Below are 24,798 nucleotides of genomic sequence, written 5' to 3' on the forward strand. Positions count from 1 at the left end.
CTCATTACTCAAGTACCTTTGCAGCATGGCATGTGGTATCTGCACAGAATTCTTTGTGGCAAGGCCTGCCATAGATTGTACAGAATTTCAAAATAAATGTGGACAGAATACCCACATATTAAAAAAAAAAAACTTTTTATAGTACTGGATATTTCAGTCAGAAAATCAACAAGCATTTACAATGCAACGGTTTCGCCTTTGGAAAAGTTTGAGCTACTGGCATTGTAAATGACAACATTTGTATTTATGTGTTGGTTTTGAAAACAGATAAATAAATGGCATTGTCATTTACATTGCAAATAGCTTTAACATTTCCAAAGGCGAAACCATTGCATTGTAAATGCTTGTTTAAAGTTGCAATAAAAAAAAAAGTTTTTGATGGAAGTTTCAAACTATATAAGTAGCATTAGAAATTGAGTACAACAGCAAGTATGTGAATAGACACAAGACGGACACATTTACAAAGGCATTTTAAGAACAGTAGCTAAATTTACATTATGTAAAGTGAAAGGGAAAACAGAGAAAGGGTGGGTATGGGGGGTGGGAAGAAGAAATAGTAACACAATCACACAGCAAGCAGCGGAAGGACACTAATCAAGATGAATCAATCTGTGCTCCACAGAAAAAAAAGAGTAAGTGACGCCCAGTAACTGCTGGCCAGTTAGTAGGCAAAGAAAAGTGACAATGATTCCTACGAACGATAAGCAATGAGCTGGCTCCAATCCATTTATTTTAAACAAAACCACTCTCGTTGGACAGCACATGTGCTGTCGGCGGGCGAGACCCAATGAGACACGACCCATTGGATTGGTGGAAGCAAACGCCCTCGACTTTTAATGCCCTCTATCAATGGTTTAAATGTGCTGGTTCTCAACACCGAAGAGGTGTATTTCCTAATAGTCACATGGATCAGTTCTACCTACATCAAGCTTCACTGCCAAAAAGAACTCCTTCCACTTGCAACTCCTCCAGTGGGCCTTTACATATCCTTATTCAGAGGATTGCTTTGGTACCTGGCAATAACGAAGTTCTGATTTCATCATTTTAACTGTATGTGGGGCTCGAAAACAAAACTGTCAAAACCAAACAGTTCAAACCTGTTACTCCGGTCATTTGCGTACTAAAGTCAGACTAAACTTCTATGGTCATTATTTCCCTTGACTAGCTCCCAAAGGCTAACGACTTACAAACAAGACGCTGACTGCTAGCACACACGATCTTACAAACATCCGACTACGTCAAGAACGTTCCCTGTCCTCACCAGCTCACCAGACGCTGTATATCTGCCTCCGTGAATACAATCCCTCTCCTGAAGATGTCAAACGTGCAAATGTGGGAGAGCATCGACATCAACAGGCTTATCAATCTAGATGCCCGTTTAACTGCATATCTGCTCTAAATTGGACATCAAGTAACTTAAAGCAGTGAAGTCTAACATTATGCTGTCTCTACTGCTGCCAAAGCATCTGGCTCTCCCGGGCCAGCCATTTAAACTCCTTCTTAGCCTGCAAAAGCCTTCAGTAGAAGCAACGGGTGACACTGACATTTTTTTTTTTAACTGCATCATCTTGCCAGTTTGTTTAACTACCGCCCACTGACATATCAAAGTGTCATTTTATTTCCACGTCAACAAAGACAAAGTAGTCTCTCTGCAATTCGCAACTCCTCCAAATAAAGTGAACAGCATCCCTTTCCCTTCGCTCACGGCTTGCACATTGCTGAGAGTGCCATCTTCTTGACTGGAGCTCTTTTCCTAACCTCAGCTTGCGCCAAATACCCCTATGTCTGTTTCTATAGTCACGTATAGAGCCATCGACACCCAGGCACGCCCTTAGTTAAACCAAGAAACTCCGCTCGTTCTGCCCGCGTGCTTCCTGAATTCCAAGTCGTTTGCATGAGGGATGCAACGGGAGGGAAAGTCTCTCCTTTTGGGCTTTTAGGGCAAGTAGCTCTCTATCCATACACATGTTTACATGCAATTACTACTCAACTGCCAGGGAAATACACTACACCGTGACTCGCCAGGCTCTACAAGCACTCTGCCACCAGTAGGGTCCTCGGCAAAGTGCCATAAAGGCTATCAGAGATATCAAAAGCATCAACTATGTTGTCAGCTATTAAGAAAACTCTTAGTAGAAACATAGTACGTATAAATACTCTGCAAAGGCTTGGTGGTTTGAGTAAACCAAGATTCGTGCTAGTACCATTTTCGAAAATAAACGAAAAACATTTCTTAGTGAGATGCTGTTGCAACTATACAAATATCAATATTTAAAATAAACTGCAACTTATTTCACACTCATCAGTTTTCACTGAAAATACTATTTTTTCTCGGTGAACAAAAGATTTTCAGCTGAACGATTACTGCATGACAACTGAATCATGTGTAACTAAATAGCTCCTCTTACACCGGTAAAAAAACAACTTTGAGCGCAGCTAAGAGGGAAATTAATCGTAGAAGCACTGAAATGGACCCAAGCATACCTGCGCAGGTAAAGTGGTACTTTTGCCACAAAGATTAAATGTTTTGCTTTCGAGTGAGATCTAATGGCACTGCGTTCGAGCGAGTTATAATGGCACTGTGCAGTTTTGGCTAGCAGCTGCCCTAGCACAGACATGTAGCCCTGACACAAAAGTGAAGCCAGTGAACGGAGGGTCTGCAGCTGGCGATGAAGCCAAAAGCACCAAGTCCCTCCCCACCAGTCCTCGCCCGCTGTTGGACCCGGCTGGAAGGAACCGCAGCAAACAAGGGGCTGGCAGGCTCAGCTTTGGGAGAAGCTGCCCCAGTGTGCAAGCACAGCCCTAGTTCCTATTCCACAACAAAAACAATACAAAATCACGCACCTCTATGAAAGGGTCCATCCTACCGGCAGATTCGGATTCTTCTTCTCTCGGGATCTAGCGCTACGACGCACACAATCACACTATCTTTTCTCCAACACAGAACATTTGAATTTCAGCGCCGTCGCTATGAGCGCATGCGCACCAGATGTCTCTCCATGGGGTAGAGACGTGCGGCTCTCGCTGTCACTCGGCGGAAGTGACCGCCCAGAGCGGGTGTGTCGTTCGTCGTTCCAGGAAAGAAACTACTACAGAGCCCGGAAGTATGGAAGACCCGGAAACGTCCGTTTTTTATTTCACGCTGTTCCTTCGGTGCCCGTCTTGTCATTCGTTTTCGTAGTGTAGGATCAGAACGTGCGATTTTTATTGCACAACGCCTGTTCCATTAATACGCCGTTTTATCAATCACTGAATATATTTAGAATATATTTCAACACATCCGATTTATGAAAAAAAAAAAAACATTTTGAACACAAACTTATAGGTAGGTACTCGTGGAGAGAGATAGCTAATGCACCATCATGGAGTGCTTAAAAACAATGAAAAAAACAAGTCAGGTCCCGGGCCGCGCTGTGATTGGCTGACGTCACGGGGGTGTCCCGGGCCGGCAGCCAATCACAGCGCGGCCCGGGAATGACGTCACGGGGGTGTCCCGGGCCGGCAGCCAATCGCAGCGCGGCCCGGGACAAAGGGGCGGGGCTTAAAAAAAGCACCAGAAACGCCCCCGAATCGCGTTTTCAAGGGAAAGTGCGATTGACCGCCTCTGTCTCCCAATGGCTAGCCTCCATTTATGGAGCTAGCCAATGAGAGGCAGATGCGGTGCCGACATCCATACTGAAGACAAAAGTTTTCGATCTGGGAGGGGCACTTCGTGTCCTCACCAGGTCGAAACCTAAAAATGTATTAAAAGTCTAGTCCCCTAACCAGAGCACGCAAATTATCTATATAACGTACTATTTGTATTCCTGCTTTATTTCAGACTTCACACTCTCAAAATAAATCATTAAAATCGTCCTTCTTGTTTCTAGGTTCGCCTTCAATATATTTATTTCAATTCGGTATCGCACATACAATATCTTGAGGTAGCACGGGTTTATCTGAAGAAACTTTCGTTTTTAAGAGGCAGAATTCTGAGCCTAAACATATACAGTTTCCTAGAAACGAGAGCCTGGCTTTAATCCCGCAGCCACTGAAGCTCAAGGCACCTCTTCCAGGAGGAAACCACATGTTCACTACATCTGAAGAATGCATTGTGTAGGGCCCTCTTAGTGGATGTATCTGATGTTATAGGTACAGGGTTACCAAAGGAGGTTTACCAAGGATATTGCTGTTCTGCAGTAACTTACATATTTTTAAATTCCATTCATTGAGCAATAATATTTGACTACTGATAACATCTTTTATGAATGCTTGACTAATTACTGCAATGTTACCATCCATATTTAGTTTATTTGTAATTTTGGAAGTTAAGTATTTAAATAATTAAATAAATAAAAACATTAAACACACTAGGTTGGGCTTGTGTGTGTGTGTGTGTGTGTCAAGTTATAAGACCCCTTATTGGGCTGTTGGTGCAGATGACTGCCTACGAAGGTATCATTTTATAGATAACCTTCCATTACAAAAATGTTATGCTTCTCTAGTTTTTCTTGGTGCCCTCCAGCAGAGCCTTCACAGAGTGACTAGGGTGTGCTAGGGAGTGCAGAGTGACTAGGGAGTGCTAGGGAGTGCAGAGTGACTAGGGAGTGCTAGGGAGTGCAGAGTGCTAGGGAGTGCAGAGTGCTAGGGAGTGCAGAGTGACTAGGGAGTGCAGAGTGACTAGGGAGTGCAGAGTGACTAGGGAGTGTAGAGTGCAAGGGAGTGCAGAGTGACTAGGGAGTGCAGAGTGACTAGGGAGTGCAGAGTGACTAGGGAGTGCAGAGTGACTAGGGAGTGCTAGGGAGTGCTGAGTGACTAGGGAGTGCTAGGGAGTGCAGAGTGACTAGGGAGTGCAGAGTGACTAGGGAGTGCTAGGGAGTGCAGAGTGCTAGGGAGTGCAGAGTGACTAGGGAGTGCTAGGGAGTGCAGAGTGACTAGGGAGTGCTAGGGAGTGCAGAGTGACTAGGGAGTGCTAGGGAGTGCAGAGTGACTAGGGAGTGCTAGGGAGTGCAGAGTGCAAGGGAGTGCAGAGTGCAAGGGAGGGCAGAGTGACTAGGGAGTGCTAGGGAGTGCAGAGTGACTAGGGAGTGCAATCGAGTGCAGAGTGACTAGGGAGTGCTAGGGAGTGCAGAGTGACTAGGGAGTGCAATCGAGTGCAGAGTGCAATCGAGTGCAGAGTGCAATCGAGTGCAGAGTGCAAGGGAGTGCAGAGTGCAAGGGAGTGCAGAGTGCAAGGGAGGGCAGAGTGCAAGGGAGGGCAGAGTGCAAGGGAGGGCAGAGTGCAAGGGAGGGCAGAGTGCTAGGGAGTGCAGAGTGCTAGGGAGTGCGGAGTGACTAGGGAGTGCTAGGGAGTGCAGAGTGACTAGGGAGTGCTAGGGAGTGCAGAGTGCTAGGGAGTGCAGAGTGCTAGGGAGTGCAGAGTGACTAGGGAGTGCTAGGGAGTGCAGAGTGACTAGGGAGTGCTAGGGAGTGCAGAGTGACTAGGGAGTGCTAGGGAGTGCAGAGTGCAAGGGAGTGCAGAGTGCAAGAGAGTGCAGAGTGACTAGGGAGGGCAGGGTGACTAGGGAGTGCTAGGGAGTGCAGAGTGACTAAGGAGTGCTAGGGAGTGCAGAGTGACTAGGGAGTGCTAGGGAGTGCAGAGTGACTAGGGAGTGCAATCGAGTGCAGAGTGCAATCGAGTGCAGAGTGCAATCGAGTGCAGAGTGCAAGGGAGTGCAGAGTGCAAGGGAGTGCAGAGTGCAAGGGAGTGCAGAGTGCAAGGGAGGGCAGAGTGCAAGGGAGGGCAGAGTGCAAGGGAGGGCAGAGTGCAAGGGAGGGCAGAGTGCAAGGGAGGGCAGAGTGCAAGGGAGGGCAGTGTGCTAGGGCGTGCAGAGTGCTAGGGCGTGCAGAGTGCTAGGGAGTGCAGAGTGCTAGGGCGTGCAGATTGCTAGGGAGTGCGAGGGAGTGCAGAGTGACTAGGGAGTGCTAGGGAGTGCAGAGTGACTAGGGAGTGCTAGGGAGTGCAGAGTGCTAGGGAGTGGAGAGTGACTAGGGAGTGCTAGGGAGTGCAGAGTGACTAGGGAGTGCAAGGGAGTGCAGAGTGACTAGGGAGTGCAAGGGGGTGCAGAGTGACTAGTGAGTGCAGAGTGACTAGGGAGTGCTAGGGAGTGCAGAGTGACTAGGGAGTGCAGAGTGCTAGGGAGTGCAGAGTGCTGAGTGCTAGGGAGTGCAGAGTGACTAGGGAGGGCTAGGGAGTGCAGAGTGACTAGGGAGTGCTGTGCAGTGCTAGGGACTGCAGAGTGACTGCAGAGATTAAGCTAATGGCAATGTAAATGACAATGCCATTTATTTATCTGTTTTCGAAACCAACACATAAATACAAATGTTGTCATTTACAATGCCAATAGCTCTAACTTTTCCAAAGGCGAAACCATTGCATTGTAAATGCTTGTGTAAATTATTGTTGCTATTGACAAAGGTCTCCCTGATTTATAAATATCTTTCCTCCCCATTCCCTACTCTCGCTAAAACAAATTACTTACTTGGGAAACCAATTTGGGCTGTACTTGGAGCGTTGATTTCTTTGGGCTAGACCATTACAAATTTCTAGATCTGCTTCTACTACTCAATCTATGTTTTTTCTTTATCACTAATTATATTTTACTCCAGTTTTTCATAGCTACATTTTCTCCAACAAATAATGACTCCTGTTGGACATGCAACCCCCCTTCTGCTGACTTGTATTTGTATGTTCCTCTGCTGCCTCCTTCTGGGTCATTATTGGATCTCTTATTTCCAAAATCTTTAACTTATTACCACCCCGGACCAATGATATCCTTTTTGCAGGTAGTTCAATGGAGTCGTTGATTCTATCTTTGCATGAAAAAAGACTACTTGATCTTATGTTAGCTTTAGCTTTTCAACAAATTACATTACAATGTCAATGTTCAACTAAGCTGTCAGTTAAGGCATGGTGGAACAACTGTTGCCATCATCAAAGATTAAATACTGATTTTGCCTGCTCTCATAATCCACTTGTTAATAGAGATTTATATGGGTTACATTTAACCTCTTATTTAAATTAAATTGCAAAAAAAGAAGCTATACTTTCGATACGCTCTGAAAATTGCAGACCTCTGTAAGATGTTATTTCTCTACCTTTTTTTTGTATATTATTCCTTATTATTATTTATTGGTAGGATAATTACTTCTTTATTGTTTTTTAACCTCTTAAGTGCTGCTGACGGCCAACGGTCGTCACAAGCGCTACCTCCGCAGTGCTGCGCACGACCATTGGAGGTCCATTCAGCACTAGTTCCAATGGACAGCGCAGCACTGGGGAGGGATATTTGCGAAGCAGCTAAGGTGTTAATATGCATTGTAATTCGATCTTCAGTTATTGAATTATGTTATTCCCTTTACCCTTTTTTTTCCTTCATAATGTAAAACTGTAAACAGTTTTTTGTTTTGTTTCAGCTTGCCTTTCATATTTATTGTTATCTATTCTAAGATATTTTATATGGCTTACTGTTTTGTTATTTAAGTAAGTAATATTTTTATTCTTTGGTTAATTAAAACCTTTACAATTTCCATGTAAAAAACGTAATAGCAGCAAAATTCATATTCTAAAACCATTTAAATAAAACATATAGGGCTTTCATGAGTTCTGTTAACATTCACAGAGCAACAGCAGCAGAATTCATATTCTTAAACCATTTAGATAAAACATATAAAACTATCTTGAGTTATAATAACAAGCACCGAGCAGTTGTCAGTGAATGTTTACGCAGTCCGTAAGTTAAGAAATGCAGGGCTCAATTCACAAAGAGAGGGAGAGGGACTGTTCCACCCTCAATTAGTTGTTACCAGCAGTAAGAAAAGATTCGCTGTCAGCTTTAAGAGGCCATGAGACACAAAGATTAAACAGTCAGGTCACTTGACGCAAGAAGTTTTGCCTCTGCCGCTTCCATGAGTTGAACAAAGCGACACTATAATTGTACATCTCCACCTCCAAAACATGCCTTCAGAGCTTGTCTACAGCTTCTTATCCGCTTACTCACAAAAGAGCGGCTTTAGTAACTGTCGCCGTTCGGTCTGTAGATTTCTGCATATGCATAGTAGGTGTAATACACTTTCCTCAGCGTCTTCACATAGGCGGCATATTGACTGCCACTGAAGACGCTTCCATGGGGGAAGATGCGGTAAAGCTAGTAAAATACCCAAACGAAAGTGAAGATATTTTTCTTTCCTCTTTTATTAAAGCTTGTGCCTAAGTATGATTGTGGAGAGGATTTATCATAGCTGTGAACCACAAACCATTCGTGGGTTCTTTCTGTGAGTGTCACCTTGTCTTCTACTAGTGATAGCTTTTTCACTGTTTTGTTAATAATTTGTTTAAAATAAGGATAGGACCCTGAGGCGGCCGAGAGCTCCTTGAGTCCCAGACGATCTATAGATGCTGTCAAATAAGACCTTGCTGCACACTCCCTCTTTAGATGTATTTCATTCCATAAATGTGAGTTCCGTGTGCCTGCTACAGATTTTTTTATCTTATACCAGGTCTTAGCGTAGGATCCTTTGCAGGCTATTTCTTGAGTTTGCATGCCGAATTCTAGCCTTATTTGGGCTGGCGAGACGGACTTTGGTAGATTAAATATTATTCTGGGAGCTCTAGAGACAGATCTGTCCAAAGTCAATGCATCTCTTCCCCTTAGACACTCACTCCCATAAGTGATTGCCGGGATGAGTTTCGCTTGCCAGACTTGTAGCAGTGAGATAAGGCTAGAGCTGGCCGTTTTTTTGTTTTATCAATTTTATGGCTACAACAATCGAGTTACCTCTTCTTTTAATTGCTTCTTTTTGGAGATTGAAAGTCCCCTTATTAGCCATGATCACACCTAGGTTCTTATACTGGTCAACTACTTCGATTGGAGAGTCTGCAATATGTCAGCTGTTTTTGGTGGTTTCATTCTTTGGATGTAACCTTACAACCTGCATTTTGTCACAGTTAATGGTTAGTCCATTAGATATAGAATATCGACTAGTTGAGTCCAATAGGCGTTGGAGACCGAAGGGGGTCTGGCTGACCAGTATGAGATTGTCTGCGTACAAGAGGTTGGAAAGTGAGAGCCCTCCCAGCTTAGGCGGATAAGAGTTGCAAGTATCCAGTTCTGATGAGAGGTCAAACATAAATATGTTGAAGAGCGTAGGTGCCAGAACGCACCCCTGTTTAAGTCCATAGTTGTTGGAATTTTCCTGGACAAGTACTTTCCATCCCCTAGCTTTATTTGGACCCAAGTATTTGTATGAAGGAGTATTAACTGATTTAGGAGAGCAGATGATATTTTTAATTCCTTGAGTTTGTGCCAGAGTTTACTTCTATCGATTTTGTCAAAAGCTGACGAATAGTCGATAAAAAACATGAATTGAGGTAGTTTTGCTGTCTTAGCTCTGTCTATGCCCTTGCAGAAGCCTGTTTGATTGATTGGTATAATTGCTTGATCTTCAGTCCAGGCAGTTAGGTCGTCCAGAAGGAGATCAGCATAATATTTCGCCTCGATGTCAAATAAGGCTACAAGCCTATAACTCTTTGCTGAGTACTTGTCCCCTTTATTATAAAATGGGGATATAATTGAACCTCGCCAGAAGTCCGGGATGATGTCCCCTCCTGCTATTTGGCCATACAGCGGCAGTAGATCAGAGGCCGAGTATTCCGGGTCCAATTTGAATAGAATTGGTGGAATCCCGTTAGGGCCCAGAGCGCCATCCCACTTGCTCTTGGCTATCCTATTCTTGATCTGTGTAGGTGTGAATGAAAGATGATCGTACCAAGTTGGAGCTTTTAAATGTGGGTAGGATGCCTCTAGTATGTTGGAGCTCTGCCTCCGTAGAGCATTCAAGTGTATGTGCAGATACGATGCCCAGGCTTCTTCTGACAGGTGAGAGTTTACTCTTTGCATTTTCTGGTTGGCTAAGCTATTTATTGTTCGTCAAAATCTTGCGCTGTTATTTGTCTTAGAATAATGCAATAGCCTTGCCCACAGGTTATCATCCGTTTCTCTTTTTGCCTGCCAATTTTTTTTTGCTTTTAGTTGCGATAACATCTTTTGTAAAATGGGATCATGGCCTGTATGCTGAAGATTACGTATTAATTTATTTATTGCATTCTTGAGCTTACGGAGGTTTGAAGTTTTGAAATGTAGAGATTGGTTCCCCTGACGGACTGGCAAACTGTTTGTCATCGAAGTTGGGGTAGCATTTTTCCTATTCCCTGCTCCCAATGATTTGGTTAGATGTTCACAGTATGCTATCATATTTTCATTTATGTCTGTCTGTTCCCGTTGATCCCATATTGCCTTTGCTGTTGATAATAGTTCTTCTGGATGAATAGTTTTAATTTTTAACCTCCTGAAGTTGTCCGTGTAAATGGACTCTGGGTCCTTTACTGGCATATCTAATGATGTTCTAGATAGTCTTGTAGAAATTTCTTGTGGCAAGTGATCGCTTTGATCTTGGGCCCTGATTTGGAAGCCTGTGATCCTACTGAAGAATGAGAGGGATACAAAAGTATAATCTATCGACGTGCTTGAAGTTGCGCTGTAGAATGTTGCCGCCGAGGGCTGGTCTCCAGGAAAGCGCCCATTTGTAGCCACAAGGCTTAGATGTTCCAGGTCTTTTACAAGGTTCTGATGATGTTTCTCACTTCTTGGTGCTCAGCTCCTGGCAAGGGATGTTCCAGGTGATGTATTGCTCATCAAGGAGCTCGTCCCTCTTCTGTGGCCCCATTAGATGCATGTTGTACTCCCCCGATATTAATAGATTTTTCGTGGATTCTTCTTTCAGTAATCTAGTTATTTCTGCCCCTCCTATTTTTGCTCCTTTAATTTTGTTGCGCAGTTGTATGTAGATGTTTAGTAGTATTAAGTGTTGTTTTATATGTCCTTCTCTTATGTCCACTTTACGTGCTTTAATTGCATTAGTTGGGGATGTGAAGGTATATACATCCTTAGTCGATGTTATGGTCTTTATTGAAGTATAAATTGTTAAACCCCCATTTAGATGACCAAATTTAGAACTTTTCACTGATGGACTGTGATGGGTTTTAAAACCAAGTAAATGAAAGGGTTCTTCTAACCATGTCTCTTGGAGTAGAATAAGGTTGAAGCCCTGAAAGTAATCCAAAAGCTCTTTATCCCAAGTTTTGTTGCCCAGACCGTTTATGTTCCAAGAGCAAATTCGTAAGTTAGTGTCCCCTGGCAGTGTTTCGTTTAGCCTAAGTCATGTGCTCTCGACTTGTCAATTTAAGGTCCTAGCTAGCCATGACCATTCTTCAGACTCGAGTATTTGTGGATGGTCTTTCCTTTCAGCTGGTTGAGCGTGCTACGGGCGCATTTAAGCACAGATTGCTGTTGTGTGTCCGCCAAAGTAGGATCTGAATACCCTTGCTCTCTTTTGCTTGAAATAAATGGATGCGGGTAGCCAGGCTTTTGTTCAAGTTGTATTTTTATGCCCCATACTTTTAGTTGGTTTCCTCTGCTAAAATCCTCCTTGCTATTTCCTCTGAGACCCAGGATGTCTTAGTTATTCCTCTTTTTGAAATTCCCTTGATACATTTGAATGCAATTCTTTCGAGATCATGTGTGTTTATATCTGCCAAATTGTCAATTTATTGTAACAGTTGTATTATGTTCCCTCTGCTGAGGATGTCCCCTCTGTCTCTGTTTTGTTATTGTTTTTCTCTACTCTAAATAAAGCGTTTTAAACTTAAAAAAAAGAGGCAATAGAGGATGAACCTCGGGGGTCCCCCTATGTAATAAGCAAACCAAACAAACAGTTTAACCCCCATCAGGCTTACCACAAAATCATTCATATTTTAAAAAAAACTGCCTCCCCCCACTACTAATTCCGCTGGGGCAGAACTAGTGGTCTTCTGCCAAGCAGTCCCGACTCCCGACAAATAGGATACTAATTGTCAAATACAAAGGGCGTATAATTTACTTTTGTTAGATCCAGACGGGGGAATGGTAACTCATGGCAGAGAGCCATTCTAATCTATGTGGGTAGTTTTATCTTCTAGCAGCTCTTCTATCAAATTGCTCATCGTAATAATCCAGGCATGATGTACTCTTGTTTGTGCTGCCTGATTTTTTTCAAGTCAGGGTGACTAGTTGCTGGTTCTCCATCAATTAATTCCTCCCCTCAAGGCCTCTGGTGCTCACGTTTTCTCCAAGAACCTGCAAAGCTAAGAATTGTATTCGAAAGTCATTTTTCGAGTAATGAAGCTTAAGTTTCAGCCCTTCCGATTCAATGGCCTAAGAACAACCTAATAGACAGTGATTAAAAACCCATGCTGATGATGATGCATAATTTGTTGGTCCTTTCGTGATATGATTATGTGTGCCCTATGCTATTTCTTTCTCAACCACTGTCATAGTCTTTTCTCAGATCCTTTCTAAGGGTTTTTTTTTTATTTTTGAGGAAAGAAGCAAAGTGCTGAAGGGGCGTGGGGGCGAAGACATGGTGACAAGGATACTTTTCCTGACAGAGGTCATAGAAGTGATAATATCACATGCTCTTTCTGAAATAAGTAGGTCTACTCTGAATTTGGGGCTTTCACTATCTTGGGGGATGACATACCATTATAGGAGTAGAACTGGGCATGGATTCTACCCAAACAGAAAAGGCTAATGGTGTGGGAGTTATGGGAGGAGAAAAGGTACAAGAGATGTAGTAAGTTGGGTCTTAAGAAGGAACTAATAGGAAAAAATGGGAAAAACTGTGACAAAAAAGGGATGATAGAAATAGAGTGGGCACAAATGTATCTTGTAACATCTCTCATATATTGAGAGCAACCCCATGAACATGCAGACGCAATCTGTACAGAGGATAAATATTACATTCTGGAATGTCAATTGCATACAAGCCACCAGTAAACTCTGACAAATTAGGATCCAAACTCAGTATATGAAGGCAGAAATATTGTTCCTGTAGGATACACATTTGATGAAGACAGAGTCTCATGTGGTATCAGCTCTTAAGTATTGTCTGATATATGCCTCATGTCATGCTAGACTGACTAGAGGGTTGGCCTGTTTGACCCATAGCAACATATGGGCCTGCATTAAATCACATTATAATGGTGTGTCCATTGGAATTTGCCAGGTTACGTCAAAAGAAGGGTTTCCTTTTACATTATAGACAAAAGGCAAATATTGATTAAATGATCATATCAGTGAAAAGAAGGAAAAATCAAAGATATGGAATTCATTCTGGACTAAACAACCGGGTGACACCAGGAACATCTTTTGAAGAGCTGTGACCAGGGCGATAAAAAAGATCCCCAGGATAGCTTTGATTGACAATAAAACTAAATACTTTGCTGTTGTGTTATTAAATGCACAACAATTATGGGCTAAGACAAACAATATCATTCCGCCAAAGCAAATTGGGTACATGAAGCATACAGGGACATCAGTAAACCTTATTATGCACTTTCCCTTCCGTTTTATCGGCAGTAGTCAGCAACCAACCTTTATACCTACGTTTTGATAACTATAAATCTGCATTTCAAGGAGTTGACAGGGGGAAGCTTTGGCAGAAAATCACTCATTTTAACATTTCAGGCAGCCTGCTCAGGGCCCTTCAATTACTGCGTCATGAAACATGGCTCAAAATAAAAATTGGCAATGGCCCACGCCTGTCTAGGCCAATAACCTCCTTGCAAGCCCTTGCGCAAGGTTGCGTCCTTGCACACACTCTTTTCAACTTATTTTTATCTGACCTGATCCTGGCTCTGATCTCTGTCAACTCCCATCCACCCAAACTAGGGGGTTTTCATCTTTCAAACCTACTGTACACAGATGATCTGGTTCTTATCAGTGAAACCATGGCAATGCCTTTTAGATACCACCTCTGCTTTTTCAATTAGGGTTGGCCAGCTGACCAATAAGAAGAAAACTGATTCTTGTGGCCTGAAGTGCTAGAACACAAAAACTGACATGGTTTCTGAAGCAGGAGAAACAAGGGGCACTCAAATGCTTCAAGTACTTAGGAGTCCACTTCAGTGAATATGGTAGATATAGGAAACAGATGAATGAAATAAAGAAGAAAGATATCGTTCAATATCAGACCTGTATACACAAAGCTATAAGGACCTACATTCCTACCTGTCCTTTAGGTGCCCTGAGCAATGATTCCCCTGATCTTAGCCTATGGGAGTGAAACTCTTAAATGGCGGGACAGTGAGACTCTTGACAGAATGCTCATGAAGATATATAGAACAATTTTTCGGCTTCCCTCTCATATATCACAATCTCAGATAAAATAAGAATTTGGTATATGAAGGCACCCTTTGGCACGGAAAGGAGCCTTTGCAATGAGCTGTCACAAGCTGATGGGCACAAAAGAAGGCACACAGGGTGATTTTTTTTAAAGCTCTTTTTAATTGGCATTTGGAGAAAAGTAATATTTCCACATTAAATACAGTTTCATATCCGTAGTAGGGATGTTATTGCACATATAATTCCTAACATTTCTCCTACTGTCACATTTTTTATGTACCTCTGAGTCAAGATATCAGGACACTATATCAGTGAGATCATGGTTGTTGAACCCAATGTGATCATCACCTCTGGCTTTATGTTAACAATAAATTAACCTCTCCCTATGGCAGCGTGCATGGGAGTGAATGGCTGGGTTTGTTATTATCCTTAAAAATCACATTTATCTACATTTTTGGGTGCATATGTGACTGCCATACAATAGTTCAGAAAATAAACAAGAGAAAGAGAAAAATCTAAAATGAAAAATTAAATTGGAAGGAAAACTAACTCAGAGCATCAATAAACTTTATGCACAACTAACAACTGCATGCCTACCATGGTCCTTCAGTCATTTCCATTAAGAAAGGCAATGTGATTAGCGCTACTAATAGGTTGGGGGCCTCCAGAATGGGGGGAAGAAGAGGGGAATGCTAAGAGAGCCCCATATAATTAGGTGCAAGGACCAGCAACTGACATATCCATGGAGGCATCCTAGTAGTGGTCTGATATAGAGGGTCTAACCCAGTCCGTTCCCCCGGGGCTCAATCTTGCCCAAGCACCATGCTAGTCAGCTAATTATTAGGGGTTGTGTGCCTCTCCTGGACCCTCAGAGACAGTTGTGCTCATTTGTGACTTTTGAACTGGCATGTTGTGTGTGTCACATGCTTGCAGTATGTCCGCTCACGGCTCAGCCAAAGGCTTGCGCCTCTTTGTCATCTTATCCTCCCTGATCAAGGCCTTCTCCTCTGCTCTTGCCCAATAGGATACATCAGTTTCCCAATCTACGACTAAGGGACTCGGCTGTGCCTTCCAACTAAAGGCTATTTGTCTCTTAGCCAAGAGGAAAGCCAGATCTACAAACCTGTGACCCAATTTTTTGGGTTTTAGTCTCGGGAAAAGGCCCAGAAGGCACACCTCCAGGGGTGTACTACATTGCGCCTCAAGACCCTGTTAACAATGTCTACTACCCTGGTCCAGTAATCTTTAAGCCCAGGGCAAGACCATACCATATGGTCAAAGTTGGCGTTGAGAAATGAACATCTGGCGCAGGCCTGATCGCTCCTGCTATACACTACATTCACCCTGTGGGGGGTAAGATATGTTCTATGGAGGATATTGGATTGTAGGAGCTTAAAAGCTGCATTCCTAGGCACTTTTTTGCGCTTTCCAGGACCTTTTTTTCCATTCCTTCTCAGTCATCTGCCTATTTAGGGCGCCCTCCCATCTCTCCTTCACTCAAGGCAAAGGCCGGGTAGTTGTTTCCATTATTGCTAGGTAGAGCCATTTTACCAGGTGTCCTGCCAAACCCAAAGTTACCATTGCATGAAGGGCCGCATGATTGGCAGGTTCCATAGTGTCTCTTCCCCAAAGCTCAGCCATTGCTTCCCGTGTCTTATGATAATTAAAAAACTGTCCATGTGGTAAGTCATGATATTCCAGGAAGTCTTCCAGTGGGAGCAGCGTACCATCTCGATAGCAATCCCCAACTGTCAGCACTCCTGCCTCCTCCAAGCCCTGCTACTGCGTGAGAGGGGGACCTATCCCTACTTGCATGAGTTCTGTAAGAGGAATACTTGGTGTTTTAAGGTGCCCTGTCTTTGGATCTTGCCATGCGTCTATCCGAACATGTCATTACCACTGAGAGCAAAGCCCCAATTTTTGTTTGATCTTCTGGCAACAGTTAAGCAGTCTAGGGAGCAAAGCCACGTGTGTAGCTGGCAGTGCTAATGTGTCAAGCCCCCTCCCAGCAAGCTACCTAGCTAACCACTGGATCTGTGTTGCCAAGTAGGAGCTTCAAAATCAGAAGCACCCAATCCTCCCCCGCCTAAGTGGAAGTTGCAGCATTTGAAGCGATTCTCTATGTTGTCCACCATCCCACACCAAATCTCTCAGTAAAGTGTCTAGGGTTTTAAACTAACTCCTAGGGATCACCACATTGACAAAAAAAATAGAGTAGTTGTGGCAGCACCACCATTTTGGACAGTGCTACCCTTACCATTACTGGCAGTTTGAGGGAATGCCAAAAGGAGACATTTGCCCGCAAAGCTCTCAGGGCACCTCCAAGGTTCCTCTCAAGGAGGTCCACCTGACAGTAGTTAACCTGTAAACCTAGGTATCTGAATGAGGTCGATACCCACTATAGGTCTAGCAGGAAATCGGGCTTTCTATCAAGGGCAGGGCTCAGTGGGAACACATGAGTTTTCATTTTATTTATACATAGTCCAGAGAGGTTAGCAAAATTCTCAAAAATCCGCAATACAATCGGAATCACGCCCGATCCAGTCCGCAGATAGATCAGTATGTCTTCTGCGTATAAGGATATTATATGTTGAATCCCATCAAGAGCCACTCCTAGCCTCTCACTTTCCTATCTAAATCACTCTGTGAGCTGCTCCACAGCCAGAGCGAAGAGCAATGGTGACAAAGGACACACCTGACGAGTTCCTCTATGTATGGAATACGGGGTAGAGACTGTGGTGCCTGTGGGAACCCGAGCCCTAGGATCCTCATACAGTAGGCGGACCCATTGAGGCCAGCCATTTCCCATCTGCATTTTCCCCATGACCGCTAGCAAGGAGTCCCATCTTAGAGAATCAAAGGTCTTTTCCAGTTCCACCGATACTACCACAGCGTCGGGATAGTCTCCCAGGTCCTTATGAAACATAACATGATATAACCTCTGCAAGTTATTACAAGTGGAGCATGAGGGGATACAATTGATTTGGTCTGGTTGGACCAGCTTCTGCATCAGAGGTAGAAGACTAGGATTTTAAAATCAAGGTATAACATAGACAGGGTCTGAAATTGGTCCTGGTAATCGCTTCTCCGTTAGCGTGGTCGCATAGACCTGTTCTAGCCGTGGGGCCAGTAAATCCATAAAGAAGGAGTCAAATTTGTCTGGAAGGCCATCAGGCCCAGATTTTTCCCCTGGACCATCTCCTTGATGGCGGCTCTGATTTCCTGGCCTTCACTGGCAAGGCCAGTGAGTCTCGGGTGTCTCAGTCTAAACCCCGAAATCCCAGCTCTTCCAAATATTCCTGTATGTCATCACCTTGTAATTCTCCCGGTGGCCCATAGATTTTCTGATAGTACTCCCAAAATTAATCATTGATGTCACATGGGGAGCATAGTATACGCACTTCCCTATCCCGGATATTGAGAATTAGAGTTCCCCTGCTTTCCGGTCTAATCAACCAGGCCAGCAGCCTCCCCACTCTGCTCCCCTTCCCATGTTGCCGTTCTTGGTACGTTCAGTAATCCAGTGTCCATAGCCTGTCCCAGGTGGAGTTACAAAGGCTCCTCACTTGTACCGGTTGACCTTGCACTGCAGCCCCACCCCCTATCTCTCTATCCAATGCCAGAATCTGAGCCTCTAAGGACTCAAGTTCCTGGACAATCTGCCGTCTAGCCCCCACTATCTGCCCTAGGCATTGGCCTCGGATTACCACTTTATAGGCATCCCATTCTATCAAATGGGAGCAAGCGGTGCCATGGTTACCCACAAAATAGGAGGCCATGGTTTCAGAGAGGTGTTGTTTAAAGCTGTCATCTTTCAACAGGGTGGGATCCAGGTGCCATAATGGGATTGGGGCCTCTCGGGGTTATGGGCAAATCGTATTAGCAAGGGATAATGATCCAAAAGGGATCTGTTGAGGTATTAGGCTTTAGAGTACATCGGAGCTAACTTGCCAGAATGGAAGAACATATCTAGTCTCGCATGTAAATCATACAGGGAGGAGTAATAATATTATTTCCTTTTTTGCGTGTTGTGCAGCCTCCAGGCATCTATCAATTCCCACCCCCTAGTTCAGTTTGTGAGTCCCTTAGTCATAGTGGCTGCCACTGTACATCATAACAGATTAGCAGACCTACCCCATCCCAAATCACATACACAGTTAAAATCGCCCCCCAGGATCAGGTCATCCTGAGCCACTCCTGAGAGCTGAGATCCCAATTTGTTTTGTAGAGTGTCCTAAAGTTATTTCCCTGCCTTTCAATTTGCCTCTAACCATGACAAATCTCCCTTCTGTATATATGAGTTTCCGGGATACCTAGAAGGGAAACCCAGGCCTGACCCACACCAGCACCCATCTTGCAAATGCTGAATAAGTAGTTGCAAATAGCTGCGCACGCCACCTACATCACAGCCTAGCCACTTCCACCTTCGTGAGATGGGTCACCTCCAGCAGTGTTTGAGATATAGTAAGATGTTTTTGGCCCATGCACACCTGAGTTAGAATAAAGTTTGATGGTACAATATGTACATGCAAATGGGTGCTCCTATGGTATCGCCTTCCACCCTTGGGCAAGTGAATTAAAATGAAAGTGAAGTGTGATCAGTTGGAAACTGATGACATCCCTTAGGGCACTCCAATTTTTTGGTGAAATCCTCCTCTGTTATTCAAGAAATGATATGAATAGCTTTAAAGAGTTTATTTTCTCCTTTTGTTTAAGTATAACACATTATGTTAAAAAAATAATAAAGTTTCCGTTGCAAACATATATTCCATTCCATTTCATATATGATTGAATCAGCTCCAATGCATTTCGGGCTATGCCCTTCGTCGGGGAGTATCTAAACAAAAACGACATATATTGTTCTAAGTATGATGTCACACATATACAATAATACAAAGCTAAATGTCTAAACTTAATTCGACAGAGAAATGAATCAGCAACAAGTGCAAAGATTAGTTATCGCCATTATAACGGGATGGGGTCAAGTTATGGAAAGTCACGTGATAGACAGAGATAAACGGCGTATGATTGCGGGTTTATATAACGATGAAATAGGAACAATATCATGCGATTAGAACAGTTCATTAAGTGTTAGGTTATGGGGAACGAAATGTGCACATGTGGGTGAAGGTCGCAATTCGACAAAGGTGAAATATACGCCGGAACGCGCTAGGGTGGCAGTAGGGTGAAGAGTTAGTACATTGTGAACGGCTGGTAGCAACCAAATGTAACGAGCGGTCATATAAGCGAGCGATGTAGCGGGTTTACTTACTCGTTTGTTCAATAGACGGTAACATGGTTAGCAAAGTCTCCAGCTCGTGGGAATATTACCTACGGAGAAAGTCCCTGGTCAAATTTCATACTGAAAACCAGGAAGTGATGTGGTCACGTGGGTTAGTGAGCATGGTTATGGAAATAGGACTAAAATAAACAGTGCCGATGTGATCGGTGTAGAAAGGGTATAATATAAAAATACAAAAATACACATTTTGAACAACAATCATGTGATAAATGAGACAAAGTGACTGTGCTAAATAAAATAAATGTTACTACATGTGAATTTCATAATTATAGGCCAAGTGAAGTTTCAGAACAGAACACCCACAGGAAGTGGGGTAACTCATAAGTAACATGCAAACTCAATACGTTCATTGAGTCCATTCGGTTTAATCGAATTAAGTCTATAGATCCAATGGTTTTCACGCTGTAACAATGTCCTGTTGTTGTCTCTTCCTTCTATTTTGTCGATGGTTTCCAACACCATAAACTTAAGTTGAGAAATGTTATGGTTCATTTTAATGAAATGGCTTGCTACAGATGATTTAAGGTTTTTGGTTCTGATATTGGACTTGTGCTCGTTAAGATGAGTCTTGAGTTTGCGTTCAGTCTTCCCAATATATACCACACCACAAGGGCATTTGAGTAAGTATATGAGGTTATTGGTGTCACAAGTTGCCGTGACCCTCAATGGTATGTCATATCCTTTCATCGGATGTGTAACTTTTGTTCCTGGAATGATGTTGTGGCAATTATTACAATTGTTGCATGGTCTTGTCCCTCGTGAGATCGATTGATTTTGTTTAGGCTGTTTTTAAATTTCTCCTAGATTTTTTCCTCTCGTGTAGGCAATTAAGGGTCTGGATTTGAACATGTCTTGGAAATCTGGTTCCACTTGTAACATTGGCCAATGTTTTAGTATGATGTTTTTGTACAACAAACTCACATTGGAGTATTTCGATACAATGACCATCCGGTTGTCTACAATTTTGGTTCTAGGTTGTTTTAACAAATCCATTCGTTGAGTTTCATGCACTTGTTTTATCGCTGTGTGCAATATTTGTTCTGGGTAAACTCTTTCTCTGAAGCAGTCAAGCATTTCCTCAGTTCTTATTTTTGCTACATCAGGGTCGGATGTGATACGTTTCACTCTAAGTAACTGTGATTTGGGTAGGTGTCTTTTTAGGGATGTTTGGTGAAAACTTGTATAATGTAGGAGATTGCTACGGTCTGTGGATTTTCGAAAGATGTAAGTAGTGATTTGATTGTCCTTTAGAGTAATAAGGGTGTCCAAGAATGTAATGGTTTGAGAGTCTATTGTCCAGGTGAATTGAATTCGTTGGTTGACTGAATTTAAATTCATAAGAGCTTGTTCCAAATTTTATTTAGTATCCTTCCAAAGGAAGAACAAATCATCAATGTAGCGCACATACATTTTCAGGTGATTTTTCCATACTGGGTTGGTCCAGATGTGGGTCTGTTCAAACTCGCCCATGAAGGTGTTAGCGTATATTGGAGCTGCGCTATTTCCCATACTGGTGCCTACGAGTTGCAGAAACCAGTCATTTTCATGTTTAAAATAACTATGATACAAAGTAAACATAGTTAATTCCATCAAAAACACTTTCATTGGTTCTTCCACTTCCAATTTGGGAATTGCTTGTCCAATGGCTTCAATACCTTCCTGGTGTGGGATTGAGGTGTATAGGGAAGATACATCTGCTGTACATAACCATAATTGTTTGTTAGATTCTATTTTGATGTCCTGTAGTTTACATAAAAAATCTGTGGTTTCTCGGATGTAGCTAGTGAGAGATTGTACCATTGGTTGAAGATGGCGGTCCAAAAATTGGCCTATCAGTTGGTGAATACTACCACAGGTAGACACTATCGGTCGTATTGGTGGATCCATCAGGTTTTTGTGTTTTTTTGAAGCTGCATGTATGGTAGGGCTTCTCGGGTTGGTCTTGATTAAGAAATTCCTAGTTCTCTGATTGATTACACCAAGAGTTAATGCCTTATCCACGATTTCTTTCAAGATGGTGGTATATTGTGTAGTTGGGTTTCCTGGTAGTCGCATGTAGGTAAGTTCATCAGATAAACGTTCTCTGAGTTTTTGTTGGTACATATTGGAATTCATGACAACTAAGGCGCCACCCTTGTCCGCTTTAATGCAAACTATGTCTTTGTTATTGGCTATTTGCTGCAATCTGTCTCGGTCCTTTTGTGTCATGTTTTTGTGTGAACTTTTTTTGAAGTTGATAGATTGTACATCTTTTTTTAACCAACTGTTCAAAGAGATCAATGCTTTTGTGGCTCACTGGCGCTTGGAAAGAACTGAAAGTTTTTAAACCCATCAATGGATCTTGTTCCTTTTCCCCTTGGAGGGGTAAAATGATAGTGAAAAAGTGTTGTAGTCTTAATTTTCTGGTCAGTTTAAATGTACTGATTTCCAGTTCCAGCAAATCTGACTTCGTAGTCGGTACAAATGATGTGCCTTTTTGTAGTAATTTCGTTTCATGTTCAGTTAATGTGTGACTAGAAATGTTTATGACTAGGTTGCATTTTGTTTTTTCTTGTTGTCTTTCTTCGGCTGTGTAGCACTCCTTGTTTGTGGGGGTCCTTTTTGCTTTGCTCCTCCTGGGTCGTCTGGTTCTACGACCTGTTCTAAAAAATCAGTATTCAGGGAAGTTCAAGTTCAAGTTCAATGATTTGTATAGCGCACTACTCACCCAGAGGGTCTCAAGGCGCTTGAGGGCGGATGGGAGCATTATTTATCGAATAGCCAGGTTTTTAGTGCTTTCTGAAAAAGAGGTGGTTCTGTGTAAGGCGGAGGTAAGTGGGGGGAGAATTCCAGGTTTTGGCCGCTAAGTAGGAGAAAGATCTCCTCCCATGGTGGATCTATTGATGTGCGGAATTGCGGCGAGGGCTTGATTGGATGAACGTAGTTGGCGGGGGGTGTGGAAGGACAGTCGTTTGTTGAGGCATTCGGGTCCTAGGTCGTAGAGGGCCTTGTGTGCGTGGGTGAGGAGACAAAACAATATTCTCTTGTTGACAGGAAGCCAGTGGAGATCTTTCAGGTGACCGGAAATGTGAGCTTGACGGGGGATGTCCAGTATGAGTCTGGCTGAGGCGTTTTGGATGCATTGGAGTTTTTTCCGTAGTTTGGCTATGGTTCCGGCGTAAAGGGTGTTTCCATAATCTAGTCGGCTAGTGACTAGTGCGTGGGTGACTGTCTTTCTTGTTTCGGTGGCGATCCGGCGGAAGATTTTTTTGAGCATGCTTAGGATGTTGAAGCATGATGATGAGACGGCGTTGACTTGTCTGGTCATCGAGAGGGAGGAGTCTAGGATGAAGCCCAGGTTACGTGCGTGATCTGTAGGTATGGGTGCTGTGCCCAGAGCCGGTGGCCACCATGAGTCGTCCCATGCAGAGGGGGAGGATCCTAAGATGAGGACTTCCGTTTTGTCCGAGTTTAGTTTTAAACGGCTGTTCATCCATTCAGCTACTTTTTTCATTCCTTCGTGTAGATTGGTTTTGGCTGTGTTAGGGTCTTCGGTGAGGGAGAGGATTAGCTGGGTGTCGTCTGCGTAGGAGATGATGTTGAGGTTGTGTTGGCGCACGATGGATGCGAGGGGACTCACGTATACGTTGAAGAGGGTGGGACTGAGTGATGATCCTTGTGGTACGCCACAGATGACTTCGGTGGCCCCTGATCTAAAATGGGGGAGGCGGACTCTCTGGGTTCTTCCGGCGAGGAACGAGATAATCCAGTCCAACGCTTTTCCTTGAATTCCGACGTTGCTGAGGCGTTGTATGAGGGTGTTATGACAGACTGTGTCGAAGGCGGTGGAGAGGTCAAGTAGGATGAGGGCAACTGTTTCTCCGTTGTCCAGTAGCCTTTGGATGTCGTCTGTAGCAGCGATGAGGGCAGTTTCGGTGCTGTGTTTGGCTCGGAAGCCAGACTGTGAGGGGTCAAGTGAATTGTTGGATTCAAGGAAGGCGGCGAGCTGACTATTGACGGCTTTCTCAATGACATTGGCCGGGAAGGGGAGGAGTGATATGGGGCAGTAGTTCTTAAGTTCAGAGGGGTCCGCTGTGGGTTTCTTCAGAAGGGCCCCGAGTTCGGCATGTTTCCAGCTTTCTGGGAAGGTAGCGGAGTTGAAGGAGCAGTTGATGACATCGCGGAGATGTGGTGCGATGATGGAGTCTGCTTTGTTGAAGATGTGGTGGGGACATGGGTCGGTTGGTGAACCTGAGTGGATGGAGTTCATCAGGCGGATGGTCTCTTCAGTAGTGATTGGGTTCCAGGCGCAAAGGTTGTGAGAGTGCTGTTTTGGTTCGGAGGTGGGTGGAGTGGATTGTTTTTCGGACAGGTTTTCAAAACTGTTATGAATGTCGGCGATTTTGTTGTGAAAGAAAGAGGATAGAGAGTCGCAGAGGTCTTGGGAGGGAGTGATGTCGTTAGTGCCGGCAGTGGGTTTGGTAAATTCTTTGACGATGTTGAATATTTCTTTGCTGTTGTGGGCGTTGTTGTCGAGTCGATCCTTGAATACTGATTTGTTGGTTGATCGGATCAATTGGTGGTGTTTGCGGGTGGCGTCCTTGAAGGTGATCAGGTTGTTAGTGTTTGGGTTTTTTCTCCAGGTTTTCTCGAGGGTGCAACATAGCTTCTTGGATTTCTTAAGGTCATCGTTGAACCAGGGGGCCTTTTTGCTACCTTGTTTGATCTGGTGGTTTTTCAAGGGTGCTAATCCGCTGTGGGTTATCCATTTTGTGAGTTTGGTGGCAGCTTGGTTTGGGTCTGATGATATGGCGGGGGTGTTATGGTTAAGCGATGTGAAGAGTTGGTCAGTGGTGATTTTGTTCCAGTTTTTCGAGGAATAGGTTGTGGTGGGATGTAGGTCGTGGTCTTTTTGTAGCTGAAGTGAACGCAGCTCTGGTCCGTCCAATGGAGAGCTGTGGTGTGATCGAAGGAGATGTGTTTGCTGGAGGTGAAGATAGGGTCGAGTGTGTGTCCGGCTAAGTGGGTGTGGGTGTCAACAAGTTGTTTCAGTCCGAGATTGGCCAGGTTGTCCAGAAGGGGGGTGGTGTTGCTGTCATTATTCTTTTCCAGGTGGAAGTTGAGGTCTCCCAGTAGAATGTAGTTCTCGGAGGTGAGGGCATGTGGGCTGATGAAGTCAGTGATGTCTTCGTTGAATTGTGTGCGGGTTCCTGGTGGTCTGTAGATGAGGGTGCCTCTAAGTGTGGTCCTGGGGTCGGTGTGGATCTGGAAGTGCAGGTG

Source organism: Lissotriton vulgaris, chromosome 1_1 (genome assembly GCF_964263255.1).
Source record: "Lissotriton vulgaris chromosome 1_1, aLisVul1.2, whole genome shotgun sequence".
NCBI classification, from domain to species: domain Eukaryota; kingdom Metazoa; phylum Chordata; class Amphibia; order Caudata; family Salamandridae; genus Lissotriton; species Lissotriton vulgaris.